This window comes from Pseudophryne corroboree, chromosome 2, assembly GCF_028390025.1.
Source record: "Pseudophryne corroboree isolate aPseCor3 chromosome 2, aPseCor3.hap2, whole genome shotgun sequence".
NCBI classification, from domain to species: domain Eukaryota; kingdom Metazoa; phylum Chordata; class Amphibia; order Anura; family Myobatrachidae; genus Pseudophryne; species Pseudophryne corroboree.
Window position 1 is genome coordinate 170,891,029 of NC_086445.1, and position 27,067 is coordinate 170,918,095.

The window sequence follows — 27,067 nt, forward strand, 5'->3', positions numbered from 1 at the left end:
ACGCCTGGAATTTGGTAGAAATCGGTCATTTACTAAAAAGTGCAAATCACAAACACTGCCGACAATAGCCAAACACTGCCGTGCTAAAATACAAATCGTGAAAAAGTGCTAAAAAAAAACAGACCTGCTTTTTTTTACCGTGTTCGGATAGGCATGCACGGATCCATGAGATCCGTGCATGTTTTTCAGTGGGAAGGGGTGGGAAATTGTTATTTTTGTTAAAAAAAAATGCGTGGGGTCCCCCCTCCTAAGCCAAACCAGCCTCGGGCTCTTTGAGCCGGCCCTAGTTGAAAAAATATGGGAAAAAAATGTCAGGGGTTCCCCCATATTTAAACAACCAGCACCGGGCTCTGCGCCTGGTCCTGGTTCCAAAAATACGGGGGACAAAAAGCGTAGGGGTCCCCCGTATTTTTGAAACCAGCACCGGGCTCCGCTAGCCAGATACATAATGCCACAGCCGGGGGACACTTTTATCTAGGTCCCTGCGGCCCTGGCATTACATACCCAACTAGTCACCCCTGGCCGGGGTACCCTGGAGGAGTGGGGACCCCTTCAATCAAGGGGTCCTCCCCCTCTAGCCACCCAAGGGCCAGGGGTGAAGCCCGAGGCTGACCCCCTTCCAAGGGCTGCGGATGGGGGGCTGATAGCCTTTTTGTCAAAAATTGAATATTGTTTTTAGTAGCAGTACTACAAGTCCCAGCAAGCCTCCCCCGCAAGCTGGTACTTGGAGAACCACAAGTACCAGCATGCGGTGGCAAACCGGGCCCGCTGGTACCTGTAGTACTACTACTAAAAAAATACCCCAATAAAAACAGAAGACACACACCTTGAAAGTAAAAGTTTAATACATACATCCACACCTCCATATACACATACTTACCTATGTTCACACGAGGGTCGGTCCTCTTCTCCATGTAGAATCCATGGTGTACCTGTTGAAAAAATTATACTCACAAAATCCAGTGTAGATGGCTCCTCTTTTTCTCAATTTGTAATCCTGGTACTTTGCAAAATAACAAAACGGACACCCGACCTCGCACTGAAAGGGGCCCCATGTTTTCACATGGGACCCCTTTCCCCGAATGCCAGGAACCCCCCCTGACTTCTGTCTAAGAGGGTTCCATCAGCCAATCAGGGAGCGCCACGTTGTGGCACCCTCCTGATTGGCTGTGTGCTCCTGTAGTGTATAACAGGCAGCACACGGCAGTGTTACAATGTAGCGCCTATGCGCTCCATTGTAACCAATGGTGGGAACTTTGTGGTCAGCGGTTGACCGAAAGTAACCTCACCGCTGACCACAAAGTTCCCACCATTGGTTACAATGGAGCGCATAGGCGCCAGGATTCTTCGCTGGGCGGAAAATCATGTAAGCGCTCTGACAGCAGTCTACACTTCAGAGTGGACAACTGGGAAGTAGACTTCCTCAGCAGACACGATCTACATCCAGGAGAGTGGGGACTTCATCAGGAAGTCTTCGCAGAGATTGCAAGTCAGTCGGGACTGCCTCAGATAGACATGATGGCGTCACGCCTCAGCAAAAAGCTTCCGAGGTATTGCCGAGGTATTGCGCCAGGTCGAGGGACCCTCAGGCGGTAGCAGTGGACGCCCTGGTGACACCGTGGGTGTTCCAGTTGGTCTATGTGTTTCCTCCTCTGCCCCTCATCTCCAAGATATTGAGAATCATAAGACGAAGAGGAGTACAGACAATTCTCATTGTTCCAGATTGGCCTCGAAGGGCCTGGTATCCGGATCTGCAGGAAATGCTCACAGAAGATCCGTGGCCTCTTCCTCTCATAGAGGACCTGTTACAACTGGGGCCCTGTCTGTTCCAAGACTTACCGGGGCTGCGTTTGACGGCATGGCGGTTGAACGCCGGATCCTAGCGTAAAAGGGCATTCCGTATGAGGTCATTCCTACTCTGATAAAGGCTAGGAAGGACGTGACAGCAAAACATTATCACCGTATTTGGAGGAAGTATGTCTCTTGGTGTGAGTCCAGGAATGCTCCTCTGGAAGAACTCCATCTGGGCCGTTTCCTTCACTTCCTACAGACTGGAGTGAATTTGGGCCTAAAATTAGGCTCCATTAAGGTTCACATTTTGGCCCTATCCATTTTCTTTCAGAAGGAATTGGCTTCTCTTCCGGAAGTACAGACTTTTGTGAAGGGAGTGCTGCATATCCAGCCTTCTTTTGTGCCTCCAGTGGCACCCTGGGACCTCAACGTGGTGTTACGTTTCCTTAAGTCTCACTGGTTTGAGCCTCTTAAAACGGTGGAATTTAAGTATCTCACTTGGAAAGTGGTCATGTTGTTGGCCTTGGCATCGGCAAGGCGAGTGTCGGAATTGGCGGCTTTATCTCACAAAAGCCCCTATCTGGTTTTCCATGTGGATAGAGCAGAGTTGCGGAATCGTCCTCAATTTTTGCCCAAGGTGGTTTCGTCTTTTCATATGAACCAACCTATTGTAGTGCCTGTGGCTACGCGGGACTTGGAGGATTCCGAGTCCCTTGATGTGGTCAGGGCATTGAAAATTTATGTAGCCAGAACGGCTAGGGTGAGGAAAACAGAGTCTCTGTTTGTCCTGTATGCAGCCAACAAGGTTGGCGCTCCTGCTTCTAAGCAGACTATTGCTCACTGGATCTGTAACACGATTCAGCAGGCTCATTCTACGGCTGGATTGCCGGTACCAAATTCGGTAAAGGCCCATTCCACTAGGAAGGTGGGCTCTTCTTGGGCGGCTGCCCGAGTGGTCTCGGCATTACAGCTTTGCCGAGCAGCGACTTGGTCGGGTTCAAACACCTTTGCAAAGTTCTACAAGTTTGATACCCTGGCTGATGAGGACCTCATGTTTGCTCAATCGGTGCTGCAGAGTCATCCGCACTCTCCCGCCCGTTTTGGAGCTTTGGTATAATCCCCATGGTCCTTACGGAGTCCCCAGCATCCTCTAGGACGTAAGAGAAAATAAGATTTTAAACCTACCGGTAAATCTTTTTCTCCTAGTCCGTAGAGGATGCTGGGCGCCCGTCCCAGTGCGGACTACATTCTGCAAGACTTGTATATAGTTATTGCTTACATAAGGGTTATGTAACAGTTTTGATCAGTCTCGGGCTGATGCTGTTTTGTTTCATACTGTTGACTGGTTCGTATATCCAGGTTATACGGTGTGGATGGTGTGGGCTGGTATGAATCTTGCCCTTAGATTAACAAAAATCCTTTCCTCGTACTGTCCGTCTCCTCTGTGCACAGTTTCTCTAACTGAGGTCTGGAGGAGGGGCATAGAGGGAGGAGCCAGTGCACACCCATATCTAAAGTTCTTTTAGTGCCCATGTCTCCTGCGGAGCCCGTCTATTCCCCATGGTCCTTACGGAGTCCCCAGCATCCTCTACGGACTAGGAGAAAAAGATTTACCGGTAGGTTTAAAATCTTATTTTTCTTAGCATCAGTTGCCTTTCATGTCAAACTTTTATAGTATGTATATTTAAGTAGTTTTTAAAAATTTTGTTTTCTTTTTACTTTATTGGAGTAAAATAAGAAAATATTAACAACAAACAAACAAACATGAAACATTAACAATCACATAACTTCCATACGTTCTTTCGGTACCAGAGGTAAGGGATGCATTTACAATGTATCCCTTACCTCTGCTCTTGACTCTGTCGCCCCACCAACAACTATTCACCCTCGCAGATCAACACCTCAACCCTGGCACACCAAATGCACCAGATATCTGCAAAAATGCTCACGTACCACTGAGCGACAGTGGAGGAAATCACGCAATAAGGCCGACTTTCTCCACTACAAATTTATGCTCTCATCCTACTTTGCTGCCCTTACCCTCTCTAAACAATCTTACTTCAAATACGTCAGGACATAACATCCCACCAGAACCTGAGCAACACCCATCCTCCATTTCTCAACACCCCCCCCCCCCCCTCCTTCCCTCCTACCAACTCCGACATCTTTCTTCCCTGTATCTGGAGAGGAAGTCATGGTCCTCGTCCGGTCCTCACCCCCCTCCACCTCCCCACTTGACCCTATTCCCTCCTGCCTTCTCCGCTTCCTCTCTTCTTCTGCCTGTTCCAATCTTGCCCATCTACTCAAGCTCTCACTCTAATCAGGCACTGTTATTTCTGCCTTCAAGCATGCACTTATCTCCCCTATTCTTAGAAAACATACCCTTGATCCAACCAATCTCTCCAACTATCAACCCATCTCTCTTCTCCCTTTTGCCTCGAAACTCCTTGAGCATATTGTCTACAATTGCCTAACTGTCTGTCTTTCTTTCTTTCTTCCCACTCACTGCTTGACCCTTTTCAGTCTGGTTTCCGTCCTCAGCACTCCACTGAAACTGCCCTCATTAAAGTCTGCAATGACCTCCTTGCTGCTAAATCCAGGGGCCACTACTCTCTGCTGCTTTTGACACTGTAGACCACCCTCTCCTCCTGCAAATCCTTTACTCCCTTGGTTTGCGTGATACTGCTCTCTCCTGGCTGTCCTCCTACCTTCCTGACCATTCCTTCTCTGTCTCCTCTCATGACTCCACCCCCCCCCACACCCCACTTCCTCTATCAGTAGGTATCCCCCAAGGTTCTGTTCTTGGGCCTCTCCTTTTCTCTCTCTACACATCCTCATTAGGTGAGCTCATTAGCTCTTTTGACGTAAAGGTGGAGATTCAAATGTTTGAAAAGTCAGTTGGGAATCTGTTTTTTCCTATCTATTAGACAGGAAAAAAACAGACACCCAACCAACTTTTCAAACATTTGAATCTCCCCCAAAATATAATCTCTACACTGACGATACTCAAATCTACCTTTCCTCCCCTGACCTCTCCCCTGCTCTCCTCCCTCATATCTCCAACTGTCTCTCTGTTATCTCTTCCTGGATGTCCCAGCGCTTTCTTAAACTTAACATGTCTAAGACTGAGCTGATCATCTTCCCTCCCTCCCGCATAACCTCACCTCCCACAATTTTATTATCCTTTGATGGCACAACTATCTCCTCTAGCCCCCAAATGCGATGTCTTGGTGTAATCCTTGACTCCTCCCTCTCCTTCAAACCACACATTTAGTACCTCTCACAAACCTGCCATTTCCATCTCAAAAACATCTCCTGGATCAGACCCTTTCTCACCTAGGATGCTACTAAGACCCTCATCCACTCACTGGTCATCTCCAGGTTGGACTACTGCAATCTCCTCCTATCTGGCCTCCCTCAAAAATGCCTCTCTCCACTTCAGTCTATCCTCAATGCTGCTGCCCGTCTCATATTCCTCACCAAACGTACTACATCCACACTCCATCTCTTACAGGACCTTCACTGGCTAACCTTCCCATTCAGAATCCAATTCAAGCTTCTCACACTCACCTACAAAGTCCTCACCCACTCTTTACATTCCCACCTGTCCTCTTCGCTCTGCTAATGCACGCCGTCTCTCCTGCCAACTGATTACCTCCTCCCACTCCTACCTACAAGATTTTGCACGTGCTGCTCCCTATCTTTGGAATGCTCTACCTCTGCCCATCCAACTCTCCACCTCTCTACAAAACTTCAAACGGGCTCTCAAGACCCACTTCTTCACCAAACCCAGTCAACTCTCCTCCTAACCCTCTGGTCTGTGCACACTGTCTAACCCTTCTGTGTCACTCTGGTCTGTTAGCCCCTCACCTTTTAGATTGTAAGCTCGCAAGAGCAGGGACTTCTTTCCTCATGTGCCTTTCCTTTTCTTACTTACACTATCTTATACTCCATACTCCCTTTGATGGCACCTAACCCCGGGTTTTCTATACCTGTCCTATATTGTCTTGTACTGTAAGTGCTGTTTTCTTGTTTGCTCATTTGATTATGTACTGTGTGATGGGCGCTGCGGATCCCTTGTGGCGCCATATAAATAAAGGATAATAATAATAATAATAATAATAATTAATAATAGGAGATACCTTTAATATGAACAAAAACACTGATAAAGGTGTAATATGGGTGTGGTATACAAGGTCGACAGTTATTAGGTCGACAGTTATTAGGCCAACAGGAGGACATGCACAATGTCGACATTGTCAAAAGTTTTACACAGGAAAGTCAACACATGAAAAGGTCGACATGGGTTTTATAGTTAATTTTGGTGTTATTTTCTCTGTATTAGCATGTGGAACCCCTATAAGTGTACCGCATCCCCTCACATGGCTCGCTATGCTTTACCGTTCCTAGTTGGAGTCCACGTGGCTGGTAAAGTATGTCTTGTTGACCTCTTGACAATGTTTTTTAAATGTGAGTCTCAGTAATACTGTAGTATAAATATTTAATCTTCAGGATTTGTTTCAAGGACACTAGGCATGGTGAAGCTTGGGTTTCACCATTCCATCCATCTGTCAGTTGCTAGATTCTCCATACTTTACTATGATCAGTTCATTTAGTTTATTGACTTTTTGTTTAACATTGCACTCATGCTTACAACATGCTTATCAATCACTTTTATTGGTTTGTTGATATAGCCTATTGAGATGGAGGTCACAATAGGTGCACAGCAGATGTGAAAGTGACTGTTAGGCCACACAGAGAGTCCTTAACCAGGATGCTGGGTTTATAGGTAAACAGCAGGTATGGGGTAATGCAGGAATACAGTGATAATGCAGGGGTTAACAGCAGTGATATCAAACACAAGGTATCGCAGTGAATAGGTGTCTTACCTCAGGAGCTAAGTACTGCACAGTGTATAGTACTGTGACACTCTTACACAGTAAAGTTGTCTGCGGTCGGCACATGTGTAGTAGCACATCAAGTTGGAGGTTTCAGACTCTAGGGGCTTAATTCTGGTGGTCATTCCGAGTTGATCGCTCGCTAGCAGTTTTTAGCAGCCGCGCAAACGCTATGCCGCCGTCCACTGGGAGTGTATTTTAGCTTAGCAGAAGTGCGAACTAAGGAATCGTAGAGCGGCTACAAAAAAAATCTGTGCAGTTTCAGAGTAGCTTCAAACCTACTCAGCGCTTGCGATCACTTCATACTATTCAGTTCAAGTTTTGACGTCACAAACACACCCTGCGTTTGCCCAGCCACACCTGCATTATTTCTGCCACGCCTGCGTTTTTCCGAACACTCCCTGAAAACGGTCAGTTGACACCCAGAAACGCCCTCTTCCTGTCAATCACTCTGCGGCTGCCTGTGCGACTGAAAAGCATCGCTAGACCCTGTGTAAAACTACATCGTTCGTTGTAATAGTACGCTGCGCGTGCACATTGCGACGCATACGCATGCGCAGAAGTGCCTTTTTTTGGCTTATCGCTACACAGTGAACTAATGCAGCTAGCGAACAACTCAGAAAGACCACCTCAGATCTGATCGCAGGAGCAAACTTGTTAGCAAATGGCCAAAACCATGTGGGTAATTCTGAGTTGATCGCAGCAGGAACTTTGGGGGTAATTCTGAGTTGATCGCAGCAGGAATTTTGTTAGCAGTTGGGCAAAACCATGTGCACTGCAGGGGAGGCAGATATAACATGTGCAGAGAGAGTTAGATTTGGGTGGGTTATTTTGTTTCTGTGCAGGGTAAATACTGGCTGCTTTATTTTTACACTGCAATTTAGATTGCAGATTGAACACACCCCACCCAAATCTAACGCTCTCTGCACGTGTTATATCTCCCCCCTCCCTTCAGTGCACACGGGCCCTCATTCCGAGTTGTTCGCAGCAGTTCATCGCATCGCAAACGGCAAAAAAATCTCAAACTGCGCATGCGCAAAAGCGGAAATGCGCAAAGCGAACGATACGACGTTTGTGCAGAATTACTAAACGAAAATCTGCTCGTAATACATAACCGAAAACAGGGCAGACAGAGGCGTGGCAGAGGCACGGCTTCGCAATCCAACGAAGTGGGCGGCTAGTGTGGGAGTATGCAACCAGTAGTAGGCGTGTTTTTGGCAAAAATGCGTATCCTATGTTAAAAGTACATAAGAAATGTTCACTATCTTGACGCAGCCGAAGAGTAAGGGGCCCTACTCACTGGCTGACCCGCCGCCGAGCTGCCCGACGGCGGATACGGCCGACGAGCGACCCGGCGGCGGGGGGGCAGTGACGGGGGGAGTGAAGTTTCTTCACTCCCCCCGTCACGCGGCTGCATTGAAGTGCAGGCAAATATGGACGAGATCGTCCATATTGGCCTGCATGCACAGCCGACGGGAGACCAGCGATGAACGAGCGCGGGGCCGCGCATCGTTCATCGCTGGAGTCTCCACACTGAAAGATATGAACGAGTTCTCGTTCATTTCTGAACGAGATCGTTCATATCTTTCTGAAAATCGGCCAGTGTGTAGGGCCTATAAGTCTGCAGCTACTCAGCACTTGCGAAGTACTGTTACAAGTGTGTCTGCTCCAATTAGCAATTAATTAGCAACTGAATTCACCTGTTGAGCAATTACTCGCCAAACACTGCTCTTACAAAATACTACAAACAGCAATTATATGGCCACTTAACATTTGTATTGTGACCACAAATAAATCTGACACATTCACAAATAATGCACTGTATTTTTGGGACAAATAAAAATTAACTGATGTTAAATGCATGTTTTAATTATTTGTTAAATAATATCAAATGTGACTAAACAAACTTATAAACTACATCAGCTAAATCTTCTCGACATAGACATATTCCTTTGTACATACCAAATAACATGAGCAACATAATACAGCCTACATTTAATGTGACTTAATCTGTTGTTTTTTTTTTTTTTTTTTGGTGTGAATATGTGTCCATATCTAATACTATGGCATGTTGCCCCTAGTAACCAAAGTTCCTTTTTTTTTTTTTTTTTTATATGGCCAGTTAAGTGTTGTGCAAGGCATACAGATTTAACATTACAATATGCAATGTTTGTCTTAATATTCTGATTGTTCCCTTGTTCCACAAATGTCAATATGCCATGTTCAAGTTTACAGGGCACAGTTTTCCTGAGACATAACCTTTAATAAAACACACAAACAATTGTAAAGTAATTTTTTTTTACTTATAAAAAAATTCGAAAACACCAACACAACATGGCTACAAATGAGCATCACATACAGAGATGGACATAGCAGCAAGCAGATGGCAGTGGCAAAATGCACATAGCAGAACCCAGTACTATGGTAACCCCATCTTCTGACAAAATATGATGTTTTAAATTAACTAAGTGAACCCCCAGCCAGACTAAACTTTTAGGGGAACTGAGGTAGATTCCGGAACCAACACACAAACACAAACATACACAGCACGCTAGGAAGAGGAAGATGGCTCAGGTGTAGGCACAAATAACTCACAGGCTACAATTTAAAGAAAACCTTTGACTTTGAGGGAGTTCTACATTCTGGCCACACAAGCCAAAAATAAAAAAAACATCGAGGCAACATGTAAAACATGGGTGCTGCCCATCTGGAGAGACATCACTTTCTCTTTTTCTCTGACGTCCTGAGTGGATGCTGGGACTCCGTAAGGACCATGGGGATTAGCGGCTCCGCAGGAGACTGGGCACAACTAAAGAAAGCTTTAGGACTACCTGGTGTGCACTGGCTCCTCTTACTAAGACCCTCCTCCAGACCTCAGTTAGATTCTTGTGCCCGGCTGAGCTGGATGCACACTAGGGGCTCTCCTGAGCTCCTAGAAAGAAAGTATATTTAGGTTTTTTATTTTACAGTGAGATCTGCTGGCAACAGACTCACTGCAGCGAGGGACTAAGGGGAGAAGAAGCGAACCTACCTAACAGGTGGTAGTTTGGGCTTCTTAGGCTACTGGACACCATTAGCTCCAGAGGGATCGACCGCAGGACCCGACCTTGGTGTTCGTTCCCGGAGCCGCGCCGCCGTCCCCCTTACAGAGCCAGAAGCATGAAGAGTCCGGAAAATCGGCGGCAGAAGACTTCGGTCTTCACCAAGGTAGCGCACAGCACTGCAGCTGTGCGCCATTGCTCCTCATGTACACCTCACACTCCGGTCACTGATGGGTGCAGGGCGCTGGGGGGGGCGCCCTGAGGGCAATATATGACACCTTGGCTGGCAAATCTACATCATATATAGTCCTAGAGGCTATATAGATGTAAAATTACCCCTGCCAGTATTCCAGAAAAAGCGGGAGAAAGTCAGTTGAAAAAGGGGCGGGGCTTCTCCCTCAGCACACTGGCGCCATTTTCTCTTCACAGTGCAGCTGGAAGACAGCTCCCCAGGCTCTCCCCTGTAGTTTTCAGGCTCAAAGGGTTAAAAAGAGAGGGGGGGCACTAAATTTAGGCGCAATATATGTATACAAGCAGCTATTTGGGGAAAAATCACTCAGTTATAGTGTTAATCCCTGCATTATATAGCGCTCTGGTGTGTGCTGGCATACTCTCTCTCTGTCTCCCCAAAGGACTTTGTGGGGTCCTGTCCTCAGTCAGAGCATTCCCTGTGTGTGTGCGGTGTGTCGGTACGGCTGTGTTGACATGTTGGATGAGGAAGGTTACGTGGAGGCGGAGCAGAGGCCGATAAATGGGATGTCGCCCCCTGTGGGGCCGACACCAGAGTGGATGGATAGGTGGAAGGTATTAACCGACAGTGTCAACTCCTTACATAAAAGGCTGGATGACGTAACAGCTGTGGGACAGCCGGCTTCTCAGCCCGCGCCTGCCCAGGCGTCTCAAAGGCCATCAGGGGCTCAAAAAACGCCCGTTACCTCAGATGGCAGACACAGATGTCGACACGGAGTCTGACTCCAGTGGCGACGAGGTTGAGACAGATACACAATCCACTAGGAACATCCGTTACATGATCTCGGCAATGAAAAATGTGTTACGCATTTTCTGACATGAACCCAAGTACCACATAAAAGGGGTTTTATTTTTGGGGAGAAAAAGCAGCCAGTGTTTTGTTCCCCCATCAGATGAATGAATGAAGTGTGTAAAGAAGCGTGGTTTCCCCCGATAAGAAACTGGTAATTTCTAAAAAGTTACTGATGGCGTACCCTTTCCCATCAGGGGATAGGTCACGTTGGGAGATATCCCTTAGGGTGGATAAGGCGCTCACACGTTTGTCAAAAGGTGGCACTGCCGTCTTCGGATACGGCCACCTTGAAGGAACCTGCTGATAAAAAGCAGGAGGCGATCCTGAAGTCTGTATTTACACACTCAGGTTATATACTGAGACCTGCAATTGCCTCAGCATAAATAGGGCTGCTGCAGCGTGGTCTGATAAGCTAAGACAGGGATAATATTTTGCTAACATTGAGCATATTTAAGACGTTGTCTTATATATAAAGGATGCACAGAGGGATATTTGCCGGCAGGCATCCAGAATTAATGCAATGTCCATTCTGCCAGGAGGGTATTAGAAACCCGGCAGTGGACAGGTGATGCTGCCTGTAAAAGGCACATGGAGATTCTGCCTTATAAGGGTGAGGAATTGTTTGGGGATGGTCTCTGGGACCTCGTATCCACAGCAACAGCTGGGAAGAAAATTTTTTACCTCAGGTTTCCTCACAGCCTAAGAAAGCACCGTATTTTCAGGTACAGTCCTTTCGGCTTCAGAAAAGCAAGCGGGTCAAAGGCGCTTCCTTTCTGCACAGAGACAAGGGAAGAAGGAAAAAAGCTGCACCAGCAGCCAGTTCCCATGATCAAAAATCTTCCCCCGCTTCCTTTGAGTCCACCGCATGACGCTGGGGCTCCACAGGTGGAGACAGGTGCGGTAGGGGCGCGTCTCGGGAACTTCAGGGACCAGTGGGCTTGCCCACAGGTGGACCTCTAGGTTCTGCAAATAGTATCACAGGGATACAGGCTGGAGTTCGAGGCGACTCCCCCTCGCCGTTACCTCACATCAGCCTTGCCGGCTGCCCTCGGAGAAAGGTAGTACTGGCGGCAATTCACAAGCTGTACTTCCAGCAGGTGAAATCAAGGTACCCCTCCTTCAACAAGGCCGGGGTTACTATTCCAAAATGTTGTGGTACCAAAACCAGACGGTTCGGTGAGACCCATTCTAAAATTGAAAGCCTTGAACACTTATATACGAAGGTTCAAGTTCAAAATGGAATCGCTCAGGGCGATTATTGCAAGCCTGGAGAATTTCATGGTATCACTGGACATCAAGGATGATTACCTGCATGTCCCTATTTACCCTCTTCACCAGGAGTACCTCAATATTGTGGTACAGGATTGTCATTACCAATTCCAGACGTTGCCGTTGGTCTGTCCCCGGCACCGAGGTATTTACCAAGGTAATGGCCGAAATAATTATCCCGTACTTGGACGATCTCCTTATAAAGGCGAGGTCCAGGGAGCAGTTGTTCGTCGGAGTAGCACTATCTCGGGAAGTGCTACAACAGCACGGCTGGATTCTGAATATTCCAAAGTCGCAGCTGGTTCCTACGACGCGTCTACTGTTCCTGGGTATGGTTCTGGACACAGAACAGGATAAAAAGGGTTTCTCCCGGAGGAGAAGTCCAAGGAGTTGTTGTCTCTAGACAGAGACCTCCTAATACGTATACAGGTGTCGGTGCATCAATGCACGTGAGCCCTGGGAAAGATGGTAGCTTCTTACGAAGAAATTCCATTCGCCAGGTCCCATGCAAGGATTTTCCAGTGGGATCTGTTGGACAAGTGGTCCGGGTCGCATCTTCAGATGCATCGGCGGATAACCTTGTCTCCAAGGGTCAGGGTGTCACTGTTGTGGTGGCTGCAGAGTGCTCATCTTCTAGGGGGCCGCAGATTCGGCATACAGGACTGGGTCCTGGTGACCACGGATGCCAGCCTTCGAGGCTGGGGGGCAGTCACACAGGGAAGGAACTTCCAAGGCTATGGAAAAGTCAGGAGACTTCCCTACACATAAATATTCTGGAACTGAGGGCCATTTACAATGCCCTAAGTCAGGCTATGTCACGAACCGGTCTCTCACCTTTGCGGGTTCTGGGGTTCATCCGTTGCCAGTGCGGTTGCTCGCGGTGCTGTGCGCCCGTGTGGGGACACGGCGTGATCAATGGCACAGGTAATGCAGAGTCTGGGAACTGTGAGTGCGGGGACCAAATGGCCTAAGGCACTGCGGTGTGTCTGCTGTATAGGAGGTGGCCATGTTGGAGACCAAATAGCTAATACTGAGCACTTGTGAAAACACCTGTGGGCAGGTGTAAGCCAATCCCGTGCTTGTGCTGCCTTTAAGTAGGCTGGGATTATGTCACTCTGGGCCAGTGCTTTGTTGTATCAAAGCTGTGCTCTAGCTCTGAACTCTCTCCGTGCATTCCTGTGTGATTCCCGTGGTCCAGATATCGCCTCCGTTCCCAGAGGTCCGTTTTGCAGCCTTCACTGCCAAAGATCTACCGGCTCTCCATTGTGCTATCAGTCAATTGCACACCTATTGGAAATACTTGGATTCCCAGTGTCCTGCATGAGGTTACCTTGTCTGTCTGCCTATCATACAAAGTCTGGAGGATTCCAATTCCCTCAGCTGTTCGTTTGTTCAACTCTGCATTTAACCCATTCATCACCTCACCATCTACTACAGTTTCACAGTGATCTCCGGAACCCGCAAGTAACCCAATTCAGTACTTTTTCTATGTTGTCATTACAAGGATAATTCTTCACAGTCTCTCAGTTAACTCTTAAAACTCCATTGCAAATTCTTACAGTTAATTCTCCATGTCTGCATTAACCAGTTAAACACAATCTGCAGTTCAGCATCAAAGCCTGTTTATATTTGGACAATTCAACATTTATTCTTCAGCTTGTTTTTGCATATGTTTCCATGAACATTTCTTTTATTTATTTCTGAGTTTTCTCTTGCATATTATTTCTGTCATTCCTGCAATACTTCAGTATAATGATGATTAACAACTAGTCATTTAACTCCTTACTGAATTGTTACTTTAATAAATATATGAAACGGAACTTCCTTCGTCCTCCCTGTTTTCTTCATACCCCAGCACCTACACCTGTGGTTGGTTCCAGGTTAACGGATTCACAAAAACACCCGGACCTGACACTAAGCACTGGCCACATGGATCCGTCAAGTGACCAATTCGCAGGAGGCGGTGCTACGTCAAATATCCTTTCCCGTCTGGAAAACCAGGAGTCTATACAGACACAAATAGTGCAGTTTATGCAAACTATGGCAGACCGTTTAGAGACTCTTCATACAGCAATTAAAACGTCTCAAGTCCAGATTCCAACTCCGGTTGTCCCAGTTACCACTACAGCTTCTCCTGTGATGCTGCCTACGTCCCGCTTGCAGTTACCCTCTCCGAGTAAGTTTGACGGAACTCCAAAACTTTGCAGGGGATTCCTGAATCAATGCGAGATCCAGTTCGAACTGATGTCCGCCAGTTTCCCATCAGCTCGTTCTAAGGTCGCATATATTATTGCCCTCCTCTCCGGTCAGGCTCTGGAGTGGGCATCACCATTATGGGAGAGAGGTGATCCTATCCTCTCTAATTACAAAGAGTTTGTATCTTCTTTCCGGAGAATCTTTGACGAACCCGGCAGGACCACCTCAGCATCTTTGGAGATTCTCCGTCTACGTCAAGGTTTACGTCCTGTCAATCAATATATTGTTCAGTTTCGCACGTTGTCTTCAGAGTTAAACTGGAATGAGGAGGCCCTGATCGCCGCGTTTTGGAATGGACTTTCTGAGAGAATCAAGGACGATTTAACTATCCGGGATGTGCCAACTAAACTGGATGAATTGGTTTCTCTCTGTAACAAACTTGACCTACGCTACAGGGAGCGATGTTTAGAGAAATCCAGGGCAGAGCGATCCAGTCCACGTTATCATCCTAGGCCTCGACAAGATTCTTCATCACAGTCTCCGGTAACGACAGACGAACCTATGCAGATTGGGCGCTCTCGCCTCACAGAAGAGGAACGACTTCGTCGTCGACAGGGTAACCTCTGCATGTACTGTGGGTCCTCTGAACACTTAGTTAAATTCTGCAAACTCCGACCGGGAAACTCTCGCTCCTAGCTTATTCAAGAGAGGTTAAGCTAGGAGTTACTCTAGAATCACGTTCTGGGAAAGAGCCGACCTTGTCTATTCAATTAGAAGTTCCAAGTTCTACAGTGAAAGTTTCAGCTCTCCTAGATTCTGGGGCAGCCGAGAACTTCATCTCCTCAGCCTTTGTCATGCGGTCTAAAGTTCAAACCATGCCTCTGGAAGCAGCAGTTGCCGTTACAGCAGTGGATGGAAGTCGAATTCCAGATGGTATAATTACTCATCGAACCGTATGTCTCAAGATGAAAGTTGGTGTGCTCCATTCCGAATACCTCTCCTTCTACGTGATTCCCAAAGCCTCTCAAGATGTGATACTTGGTTTACCTTGGCTGCAGAAACATAACCCTCAACTTAATTGGCAAACCATGGAAGTCCTTTCATGGGGTAAATCTTGTACCAAGGACTGTTTAGCCTCAATTGTACCTCTCCGGTCAATCAGCCTTCCCGACCTACCTCCGGTGTATCAATCCTTTGCGGATGTTTTCAGTAAACAAGCAGCGGACTCTCTACCTCCTCATCGCGAATGGGACTGCCCAATTGTCCTGGTTCCGGGTAAAACACCTCCTAGGGGACGAATTTATCCGCTATCCATCCCAGAGACGCAAGCTATGTCTGATTATATACAAGAAAATCTAACCAAAGGATTTATCAGACCATCTTCTTCACCTGCAGGAGCCGGATTCTTTTTCGTTAAGAAGAAGGACGGTGGGTTACGACCATGCATAGATTACCGTGGACTCAATGAGATCACTGTGAAAAACAAGTATCCATTACCCTTAATTCCAGAATTATTTGACCGGGTAAAAGGAGCTACTGTGTTTACAAAACTGGATCTCCGAGGGGCCTACAATTTAATCCGCATCCGAGAAGGGGACGAGTGGAAGACTGCTTTTAATACCCGGGATGGGCATTACGAATACCTTGTAATGCCTTTCGGTCTTTGTAATGCACCTGCAGTTTTTCAAAGCTATGTGAATGAACTTTTTCGTGATCTTCTCTACAAGTGTCTAGTAGTGTACCTGGATGATATCCTAATATTCTCTAGGGATATAAAGTCTCACCGTCACCAAGTTAAAGAGGTACTGACACGTCTGAGGAAAAATCAACTTTATTGTAAGTTAGAGAAGTGCACTTTTGAAGTATCTTCCATACCGTTCCTTGGTTACATCATTTCTGGATCAGAGCTATGTATGGATCCCGGTAAGGTACAAGCTATCCGAGATTGGTCCACTCCTACAACTCTCAAGGGGATTCAGCGATTTCTCGGCTTTGCTAATTTCTATAGGAGATTCATTAAGAATTATTCTACGTTAGCTGCTCCCATCACAGCCCTAACTCGTAAGGGAGCAAATCCTACGAACTGGTCTTCAGAAGCAATCAAAGCCTTCTCTGATTTAAAGCAAGCCTTTGTGTCAGCCCCCATTCTTCGACAGCCTGACCTGAATCGTCCCTTTCTACTAGAGGTGGATGCATCTACAGAAGCAGTAGGAGCTGTGTTGTCACAAGTCTTTGAAGATAAAAAGGTCCATCCCTGCGGATATTTCTCCCGTAAGTTCCTCCCGGCAGAACGTAATTATGCAATCGGTGAGCAAGAGTTACTTGCCATCAAGTTGGCATTTGAGGAGTGGAGATACCTTCTAGAAGGAGCTCAACATCGCATTACAGTTTATACTGATCATAAGAATCTTCTGTATCTGCAGTCAGCTCAGTGTTTGAATCCACGACAAGCTCGATGGGCGCTTTTCTTCTCACGATTTGATTTCAAACTCACCTATCGTCCAGGGTCTCAGAACAAAAAGGCAGATGCCCTTTCCCGGTCCTTTGCTTCTTCTGAATTAAATGATGCTACCACGAATCAAGCCATCGTGAATCCTAGGTCCTTTTTAATGACTCGAACCTCTCCAGTTCCTCCGCCTGGCAAGACCTTTGTCGCCACAAGTCTTCGAAAACGGCTGCTTACCTGGGCTCACTCCTCTTCCTTCATGGGTCATCCTGGGGTTCTAAAGACTCTCAAGTTTATTCAACAGTCTTATTGGTGGCCACGTCTCAAAGCCGATGTCCAAGAGTTTATAGCAGCATGTCCTAAATGTGCCCAACATAAGAGTCCAAGAAGGTCTCCACCAGGTTTGTTACATCCACTATCCATACCCAAACAACCATGGACTCATATCTCAATGGATTTCGTGACCGATCTACCTCCATCAAAAGGGCGAAATACCATTTGGGTGATAGTGGATCGATTTTCGAAAATGGCACATTTCATTCCATTAACTGGGTTACCATCAGCCCCTTTACTAGCCAGATTGTTCATCTCTGAAATCTTCAAGTTGCATGGCCTTCCTCGAGAAATTGTTTCTGATCGGGGAACACAGTTTGTGGCCAAGTTTTGGAGGTCGCTTTGTTCATCTTTAAATGTCAAGTTGAACTTTTCTTCTGCATATCATCCTCAGACAGATGGACAAACTGAGAGAGTCAACCAAGACCTTGAAACATTTCTCCGGCTATATATATCGTCCTCACAGGATGACTGGGTTGACTACCTACCATTGGCAGAATTTGCTCATAATAATCTCTTCCATTCATCTTCAGAATCTACGCCCTTTTATATTAACTTCGGCTTTCATCCTCGTGTGCCAGAGTTTCATCCATTGCCAGCCCTAGAGGTCCCAGCGGCAGATCAAGAGCTTCAACGTCTATCTAGCATCTGGAGTTGTGTACGTAAGTCCTTGGTCAAAACTTCCGCTCGTTATAAATCTTTTGCAGATAAAAAACGTAAAGCTGTACCGAATTACAAAGTGGGAGACCAAGTTTGGATTTCTACGCGCAATCTCAAGTTCAAAGTTCCTTCTAAGAAATTTGCTCCCAGGTTTATTGGTCCATTTCCCATTGTAAAGGTACTCAACCCTGTGTCATACAAAGTCAAGCTGCCACCGTCTTTGAGAATTCCTAACGCCTTTCATACATCTTTACTGAAGCCTTTGATTCTCAATAAGTTCCGTACTACCCAGTCCAAATCTCCTAAAGTTCACTCTTTGCAGAATGAGGAATTTGAAGTTAAAGAGATTGTGGACTCACGTTCCCGATATGGACGTTTACAGTTTCTGGTCGACTGGAAGGGTTACGGCCCGGAGGAGAGATCCTGGGTTTTCTCTGAAGATGTTCATGCTCCAAGACTGGTACAGAAATACTTCTCCAAAAATCCTGACAAGGTTCAAAGGTGTTCGGAGACCACCCGTAGAAGAGGGGGTACTGTCACGAACCGGTCTCTCACCTTTGCGGGTTCTGGGGTTCATCCGTTGCCAGTGCGGTTGCTCGCGGTGCTGTGCGCCCGTGTGGGGACACGGCGTGATCAATGGCACAGGTAATGCAGAGTCTGGGAACTGTGAGTGCGGGGACCAAATGGCCTAAGGCACTGCGGTGTGTCTGCTGTATAGGAGGTGGCCATGTTGGAGACCAAATAGCTAATACTGAGCACTTGTGAAAACACCTGTGGGCAGGTGTAAGCCAATCCCGTGCTTGTGCTGCCTTTAAGTAGGCTGGGATTATGTCACTCTGGGCCAGTGCTTTGTTGTATCAAAGCTGTGCTCTAGCTCTGAACTCTCTCCGTGCATTCCTGTGTGATTCCCGTGGTCCAGATATCGCCTCCGTTCCCAGAGGTCCGTTTTGCAGCCTTCACTGCCAAAGATCTACCGGCTCTCCATTGTGCTATCAGTCAATTGCACACCTATTGGAAATACTTGGATTCCCAGTGTCCTGCATGAGGTTACCTTGTCTGTCTGCCTATCATACAAAGTCTGGAGGATTCCAATTCCCTCAGCTGTTCGTTTGTTCAACTCTGCATTTAACCCATTCATCACCTCACCATCTACTACAGTTTCACAGTGATCTCCGGAACCCGCAAGTAACCCAATTCAGTACTTTTTCTATGTTGTCATTACAAGGATAATTCTTCACAGTCTCTCAGTTAACTCTTAAAACTCCATTGCAAATTCTTACAGTTAATTCTCCATGTCTGCATTAACCAGTTAAACACAATCTGCAGTTCAGCATCAAAGCCTGTTTATATTTGGACAATTCAACATTTATTCTTCAGCTTGTTTTTGCATATGTTTCCATGAACATTTCTTTTATTTATTTCTGAGTTTTCTCTTGCATATTATTTCTGTCATTCCTGCAATACTTCAGTATAATGATGATTAACAACTAGTCATTTAACTCCTTACTGAATTGTTACTTTAATAAATATATGAAACGGAACTTCCTTCGTCCTCCCTGTTTTCTTCATACCCCAGCACCTACACCTGTGGTTGGTTCCAGGTTAACGGATTCACAAAAACACCCGGACCTGACAGGCTAGACCCCTGCTTCAACACCGGCCAGTGCTGATCCAGTCAGACAACATCACGGCGGTCGCTCATGTAAACCGACAGGGCAGCACAAGAAGCAGGATGGCGATGGCAGAAGCCACAAGGATTCTCCGATGGGCGGAAAATCATGTGTTAGCACTGTCAGCAGTGTTCATTCCCGGAGTGGACAACTAAGAAACCTCCACCCGGGAGAGTGGGGACTTCATCCAGAAGTCTTCCAAATGATTGTACACCGTTGGGAAAGGCCACAGGTGGACATGATGGCGTCCCGCCTCAACTAAAAGTTACAAAGATATTGCGCCAGGTCAAGGACCCTCAGGCGATAGCTGTGGACGCTCTGGTAACACCGTGGGTGTACCAGTCGGTGTATGTGTTCCCTTCTCTGCCTCTCTTACCCAGGGTAATGAGAATAATAAGAAGGAGAGGAGTAAGAACTATACTCATTGTTCCGGGTTGGCCAAGAAGAGCTTGGTAACCAGAACTCCAAGAAATGATCTCAGAGGACCCATGGCCTCTGCTGCTCAGACAGGACCTGCTGCAGCAGGGGGCCTGTCTGTTCCAAGACGTACCGCGGCTGCGTTGACGGCATGGTGGTTGAACGCCGGATCCTGAAGGAAAAGGGAATTCCGGAGGAAGTTATCCCTACGCTATTTGAAGCTAGGAAAGAAGTGAACGCAAACCATTATCACCGCATATGGCGGAAATATGTTGCGTACTGTGAGGCCAGGAAGGCCCCAAAGGAGAAATTTCAGCTAGGTCGATTTCTGCACTTCCTACAGTCAGAGGTGACTATGGGCCTAAAATTGGGTTCCATTAAGGTCCAGATTTCGGCTGTATCGATTTTCTTCCAATTGAACTGGCTTCACTGCCTGAAGTTCAGACTTTTGTTAAGGGAGTGCTGCATAGTCAGCCCCCGTTTGTGCCTCCAGTGGCACCGTGGGATCTCAACGTGGTGTTGGATTTCCTGAAGTCACATTGGGTTGAGCCACTTAAGTCCGTGGAGCTATAATACCTCACGTGGAAAGTGGTCATTCTGTGGGCCTTGGCGTCAGCCAGGCGTGTATCAGAATTGGCGGCTTTGTCATACAAAAGCCCTTATCTGTATTTTATATGGATAAGGCGGAATTGAGGACTCGTTCCCAATTCCTTCCTAAGGTGGTATAATTTTTTAATGTGAACCAACCTATTGTGGTGCCTGCGGCTACTTGGGACTTGGCGGATTCCAAGTTACTGGATGTAGTCAGGGCCCTGAAAAGTATATGTTTCCAGGACAGCTGGAGTCAGGAAAACTGACTCGCTATTTCTCCTGTATGCACCCAACAAGCTGGGTACTCCTGCTTCTAAGCAGACGATTGCTCGCTGGATCTGTAGCACGATTCAACTTGCACATTCTGAGGCTGGACTGCCGCACCCTAATTCTGTAAAAGCCCATTCCACGAGAAAAGTGGGCTCTTCTTGGGTGGCTGCCCGAGGGGTCTCGGCTTTACAACTTTGCCGAGCTGTTACTTGGTCGGGTTAAAACATTTTTGTAAGAGTCTACAAGTTTGATACCCTGGCTGAGGAGGACCTAGAGTTTGCTAATTCGGTGCTGCAGAGTCATCCGCACTCTCTCGCCCGTTTGGGAGCTTTGGTATAATCCCCATGGTCCTTACGGAGTCCCAGCATCCACTTAGGACGTCAGAGAAAATAAGATTTTACTCACCGGTAAATCTATTTCTCGTAGTCCGTAGTGGATGCTGGGCGCCCATCCCAAGTGCGGATTGTCTGCAATACTTGTTTATAGTTATTGCCTAACTAAAGGGTTATTGTTGAGCCATCTGTTGAGAGGCTCAGTTATATTTCATACTGTTAACTGGGTATAGTATCACGAGTTATACGTGTGATTGGTGTGGCTGGTATGAGTCTTACCCGGGATTCAAAATCCTTCCTTATTGTGTCAGCTCTTCCGGGCACAGTATCCTAACTGAGGTCTGGAGGAGGGTCTTAGTGGGAGGAGCCAGTGCACACCAGGTAGTCCTAAAGCTTTCTTTAGTTGTGCCCAGTCTCCTGCGGAGCCGCTAATCCCCATGGTCCTTACGGAGTCCCAGCATCCACTACGGACTACGAGAAATAGATTTACCGGTGAGTAAAATCTTATTTTTTCCCACGCCTGATGTAGTTCTTCATTGCTCGGTCTGCGGAGCGACCTTCGAGGGCCCTGCCCAGTGGGATGTTCTTCCTGGGCAGGGGGAGGGGAGGGAGCCAATGTGGCTGGCTCTCTGCCACTGTGGGCAAGGGAGACAGCGATGTCCTGGAGCCCTTGCCGAATCGAATTGGCAAGTTGTTGGAAGGAGGAGGCAAGTTGATCTTGACCCTGCCTGATCTCTGCCAGACCTTGGCAGAGTTGAGCTACACCTTGCTCCACACTGGTTCTGTGCTCAGTGAGCCGGACAGGTATCTGGCTTACCTCCCGGAGCATCCTGTCCTGAAAAGCATTCAGGCTCTCACCATACCTGGCTATTTCAGTCAGGATTTCCGGGATAGCAGAGGGTTGGGTGGGGGGGCCAGTTGGTATCTGGACAGATGGAATGTGTGGTCCCACACTGGCACAGACACTAGGTCCCTCCACCTCAGCCTCAGCCACATAACCCTCCTGTGACTCTACCTGCTCACCCACCTGTGCTGTGTTATGTTCAAAGCAAATAGAAGAATGAGTGGAAAAAGAGTAGAAAAAAACAATATGAGACTTTTTGATCCCAAAAAAAAAATCTTAACAAATATGTGTGTAACCTTACCTGGCAAGTCATGTGCATGGAGTATTTCAGGCAGGTCCGTGTCCATATGAGACACCCCAACCCCCTCCTCGTAGCTCACACAGTCCATCGCCATCTCCTCAAGATCTGTGTATTCCACAGTGGCAGCAGGACCTCCCCCTGTTGCCCTCGAGGCATTCCACTCCGCAGCCCTCTTGCCCTTCAGGCGGGATTTGAAGTCGGCCCAACTACATATGTGGTGAAAAATAGGGGCAAGGTAGAGAAAAATTATGAATACCTGCTTTAATATATAGTACACATGTTATGCATTTGGTTGCTATAGGCAACATCACATCTAACTAACTTTTTAAGAATACTTGGCACATAAAATGGACTGGCAATATGCATTTACCGTCTTCGAACTTCCTGCGAGGGGCGGACTATTGAGCCGACTTCATTAACAGAATCAGTGATGTCCCTCCAAATTCTCTCTTTGGTTGCAGCACCCATGTTTTTGGGTCCTCAATGTATTTTTTGCATGGCCTGTGTGACCAAAACCCGTAACTCCCTCTTAGTGAAGGCGGGCTGTCTTTTCTTTTTTTTGGATGTAGCCTGTGAGCTATCGTCCTGTCCTTCCTCACCATCTTCCTCTTCACTAGCTGGTTGTGTAGTTTGTGTTTGAGCTGCTAGTCCGGAATCACCCTCAGTTTCCCCACTATCTATGCCTGGCAGGGGATTCACTCCTAACTCCTGGGTATCAGAAGATGGAGTTTGTCTAGTACTGGGTCCTGCTTTTTCTAACTCAGCATTGCCAAAGTCAAGCATCTGCCTCCGCAGTGCTAAGCTTCTATGTGCTAAAGCTGCCATCTGCTTCTGCACCTCGTCCATCTCTGCTGCCATCTGCTCACGAGTAGCCATGTTGCTGGTGGCATGTGTGTATGCATGAGTGTTTAGCTATTTATAGCTGCGTGTGTTTTCCGGTGCGGAATTCCGCGCAGGTGTATATTATGCAAATTGGGTCAGTAATTGTTGCACTGGCTATATAAACGCCCTGTGTGTGTGTGGGTGTATGCTGAAAATTACTGAAGCAAGGTGGACATTTCTGAGTGAGCACATTTCTGAGTGAGTTTTGCGAGTATTTTATATTGTTTCAGTACAGTTTTTTTATGTAATGTTCTCCTTATCATGTATGTTGTGTAAGATTGTTGTCTACAATGTTTTTAAAATAAAAAAATACTTTTGTAGTTTTGAATGTAAACATCGAAAATTTTAAATTTTCTTTTACATTTTCTGTTTGGCTTGTGCATCTGTTTACCCTAAAAAATCAACACCAAAAATAGGGCATCAAAAAATGTGTGTGTTGTTTTAAATATATATAAATATAAATATATATATGTATATATATATATATATATATATATATAGACTTATATGTTTATGATTTGCAGCCATATCTCAATGATATATGTGTGTGTGTGTGTGTGTGTGTGTGTGTGTGTGTGTGTGTGTGTGTGTGTGTGTGTGTGTCTCCGCGGGTGCGAATCTCCGCCCATGCGAACTGTACAGACTGTCCTGCACATTAATGTACACATATCAATAAAGTTTATTACAGATGACACCATGCAATTACAACCAATCACATGCCACCACACACTATAAATATAAGCCCATATATGGAAAACGCCATTGCCATCATGCGTGCAGCAGCTTTTTCCCGCCGCGAGCTGCGCGTCCTGGTAGCGGTAATGGACCGCCGCGTAGGCCGCGCAGGGCCCTTTATCCCAAATATCGTAAAGCGCGAGGCCTACGCGGAGGTCCACCGCTTATTGAGAACCCGCGTCCGCAGCAGGAGGACCATCATTCAATTGGAGAGGCGCTGGAGCGACCTCCGCAAGCGCACGCCGGACCTGTTGGCGGAACTCCGCCAACAAATCCGTGACATACATAGGCGCAGTAAGTAAAATAATACAGTAAATAACACTGAATTTTAGCCTAAACTGTGCCTATTTTCACTGAGTGATAGTGTGAAAATTTGCACACTGACAATAAACTATTGTAGAATAAACATGACACAGTGTGTGTGCTTAGGGCAAGCAGTACTGACTGTGTAGAAAGGTGCTTCTGAAAAAGTGAATGTTGTTGTACAGAGTTGCTACACAGGCTGTCAACTGAACCCAATAACTTGCTCAGTGGGCAAAAATTAATAAGGTGGGAGGTTTTAAGAACTGGTGATGTTGCCTATAGCAAACAATCAGATTTTATCTATTTTCTGATAGCAGCAGCTTAATAAATGTTACGTAGAATCTGATTGGTTGCTATGGGCAACATCACCAGTTTAATAACAAAAAACACGTATTAATGTTACCCCTGTGTCTTTAACATGGGACAGAACAGTGTGTTAGGAATATGCTGTGGACTAAATTTTTCATGCTACAACCTAAATATTACATATGTCATTCTAGGCCGAGCACAACGGGAAGCTGCTGCTGCTGGGAGCCCAGACCAACCCAGTTCTCAGCCCCCCTCCCCTTCTGTTGCCCAATCCCCCTCTTCTTCCCAGTCCCCTTCTCAGCCCCCCTCCCCTTCTGTTGCCCAATCCCCCTCTTCTTCCCAGTCCTCTTCTCAGCCCCCCTCCCCTTCTGTTGCCCAATCCCCCTCTTCTTCCCAGTCCCCTTCTCAGCCCCCCTCCCCTTCTGTTGCCCAATCCCCCTCTTCTTCCCAGTCCCCTTCTCAGCCCCCCTCCCCCTCTCTTTACCAATACCCCTCTCTGTCCCCCTCCCCCTCTGAAGGACAAACTACCACTCCGGCCCCCTCTCTTTCCTAGTCCCCCTCTCTGGCCCACTCCCGCTCTGTTGCCCAAACAGCCTCTCCGCCCCCCTCCCCCTCTCAATCTGACCCACCCTCTGAAAAAAGCACCCCAATCCCTCCTCCTTCACAATCCCTCCTTCTTCCCCAATCCTGCCTCCTTCCCCAATCCAACCTCCTTCCCCAATCCAACCTCCTTCCCCAATCAACCCTCCTACCCCCATCCAGCCTCCTTCCCCCATCCAGCCCCATTCCCCACCCAGTGAGTGGGCAGCAGAAGCCCCAGCGGAGATTCCGGGGAGTCCACATGTGGCAGATGATAGTAAGTTTATCAACATTTAAAAGGTATTGGTTACCTACTTAAACTTAAAATTAAAATACATGCAGTGTTGTACTGTGGCCAATCTTGGCCCAAGGAAAAATGTTTGTGTTCGTCTTCATGGTATAGATGTGGCATTAACATTTATGTGAGTATCATTAGATGTACAGTGTCTATGTGTGCAATGTTTAGGCTGTCCACTCTAGATCGACACTCATTAGGTCGACAGGGTTGCCAGGACAACAGGGTTTATATGTGCTAGGTTGTCAGTGAAACAGTTAGACCTGAGTGGAGTTTAGTATGTTGTAGGTCTTTTACACTTGTGCCTGGGTATTCCTAATATTTGCACATTCAACTCGCATGCTTCACTTTGTTAGCCAGGCTAAGGACACAATGATTTGTGTTGTGAAAGTTACACTCACAAAATGTTTTTGTAAAAATTTGCAATCTGTTTGACCTTAGGTAGTTAGGCAGCCTTTCAGGGAGTGTAGGCATGCTAGGATATGTTGTCCTTCTGAAGATGTTGATATGCAGTGTGATGATGCTGGGCAAACACCACAAAAGACAAGTCTGCTTCACTCCAGATGTGAATGAAGGGCAGCATGGGGTTACATGTACTAAGATGGGAATGTTATTCAAGATGGGATGTTGCCCATAGCAACCAATCAGAATCAACGTCTCAGTTATTTAGCACCTTCTAGAAGAGATGTGGAATGTGATTGGTTGCTATGGGCAACGTCCCATCTTAAATAGAACTCCCATCTTAGTAAATGTACATCATGGTGTGGTACACTCTTACACATTGTAATTTATCAATGACAAACATTGCTGAGCATGCTTGTGTGTTGGTATGCTAGTGTTTTTACATTCAAACATCCATGATGTATTTCCTTTGCTATGAAAGTGTGCTTTGTGGATTGCTGGTGTAGTAGGTAATGTGAGTTATGTTGTAAATTTTATTTATATTCTGCATTTCAGATGGTGCCGTTGGAGGTCCCACAAGCCTGGCAGGCATCGTGGCCAGCCTAAAGGGACATTTGCAGGCAATGCTGTCTGACCTTGAAAGGCTGGAAAATTTTTGATAATTTATTTTTAAAAAGTTTACACATATTACCAAAAAAAAAAAGTTTTACAAATAAAATACTATTTTTTCCAGTTAAGCGCTTGTTGTGTTTTTAATTGCAATAAAATAACAGCATATTGCCAAGCATAAATTGGTTACCTTACAAAAAACACACATAAAACTTACCATTATTAGTCTTATTAATTACATACAAATTAGGTCAGTTATTAGCTTATTGTTTTAAAAAACATGTAAACACATACATTCACACACTAAACTTCCACTCCAAATTATGCTATTTAACATTATGTCAGGCACAGTTTACACATCTATTACACTTATTTATAAACAAACATGGTAATGTCCAATTATGCCTACAAAGTGTTCTTGAGGTATTCTTTGCAGACTTAATTGGTCATGCACACAATCAATCATTACACTAATTGGATTTGTAATTGAGGTACGCTTGTTGAGTTAGAATTGCAAGGTGTAATATAAATTAGGGGGAAAAAAACCCATTACTGTGCGTTTTTCCGCAAAAACTTGAGCACATTTAAGAGGAATGTGTAAATCTACGATGAGTTCGGATTTTAACGATGATGGGGGTCATTCCGAGTTGTTCGCTCGGTATTTTTTTCTCGCAACGGAGCGATTAGTCGCTAATGCGCATGCGCAATGTCCGCAGTGCGACTGCGCCAAGTAAATTTGCTATGCAGTTAGGTATTTTACTCACGGCATTACAAGGTTTTTTCTTCGTTCTGGTGATCGTAATGTGATTGACAGGAAGTGGGTGTTTCTGGGCGGAAACTGGCCGTTTTATG

The 27,067-nt window shown here is 46.4% G+C and overlaps 1 long non-coding RNA gene across 1 annotated transcript in view; it reads left to right on the plus strand.

Moving 5' to 3' along the window:
* Positions 1-26,290, plus strand: part of LOC135006307 (uncharacterized) — a 63,520-nt gene extending 37,230 nt beyond the window's left edge. The window contains exons 2-3 of the long non-coding RNA XR_010206545.1: positions 24,522-25,186; positions 26,162-26,290. This is a non-coding gene — a long non-coding RNA (uncharacterized LOC135006307). The remainder of the gene's footprint in view (positions 1-24,521; positions 25,187-26,161) is intronic.
* The last annotated feature ends 777 nt before the right edge of the window (positions 26,291-27,067 follow it).